This window comes from Vespa velutina, chromosome 10 (genome assembly GCF_912470025.1).
Source record: "Vespa velutina chromosome 10, iVesVel2.1, whole genome shotgun sequence".
Classification (NCBI taxonomy): domain Eukaryota; kingdom Metazoa; phylum Arthropoda; class Insecta; order Hymenoptera; family Vespidae; genus Vespa; species Vespa velutina.
In genome coordinates this window covers 6,024,483-6,025,014 of record NC_062197.1, presented here as the reverse complement: position 1 = coordinate 6,025,014, position 532 = coordinate 6,024,483, and the positions used below count along the sequence as shown (strand labels likewise).

The 532-nt window shown below is 45.7% G+C and overlaps 1 protein-coding gene across 3 annotated transcripts in view; it reads right to left on the bottom strand.

Moving 5' to 3' along the window:
* LOC124952367 (putative polypeptide N-acetylgalactosaminyltransferase 9) overlaps positions 1-323 on the bottom strand; it is a 176,885-nt gene extending 176,562 nt beyond the window's left edge. For all 3 annotated transcript variants that reach the window (XM_047502113.1, XM_047502115.1, XM_047502121.1), the window contains exon 1: positions 125-323. The gene's annotated coding sequence lies outside the window, so the exon portion shown is untranslated. The remainder of the gene's footprint in view (positions 1-124) is intronic.
* Between the last annotated feature and the right edge of the window lie 209 nt (positions 324-532).

Sequence of the window (532 nt, the reverse complement as noted above, 5' to 3'; positions counted from 1 at the left end):
AGAGAGAGAGAGAGAGAGAGAGAGAGAGAGAAACAAAAAAGAAAGAGAGAGAAAGAGAAAGACAGACAGACAGACGAAGGAGGACAGCGAAAAGAAGAGAACGCTAATGAAATTCTATACGAACAAACACGTGGTATCTCGTTGGGCTGACTACGAACGTTACTTCGAACGTTTCTTCGTTCGTTCGATAGCCTCTACCGCTATTCTCGTTGACCTGTCAATGGCACGCGGCTTTTCCACTGTCCTCCACACGTTCCGCTTCGCACCGCTACAGGCAGACGCCGCAATATCCGCGCCGCGACTGCCTTTCCCCGTTCGACCGAAGAAGATTAATCCCCCACTCCTTCCACTAGCTAGTACGTACTTCCACGAGCGCCACCAAGTTCCATCAAAAGAACGCGCATGCGTATCATATCCTTGATCTTTCTGCGATATCAAAAGTGGCCGGTTATCGAAACTCTTATTTATCGATCGATATTCCTCTTTCTGAAAATGAAAATGCATTTTTGTTTTGTTTTTTTAAATTTCTACA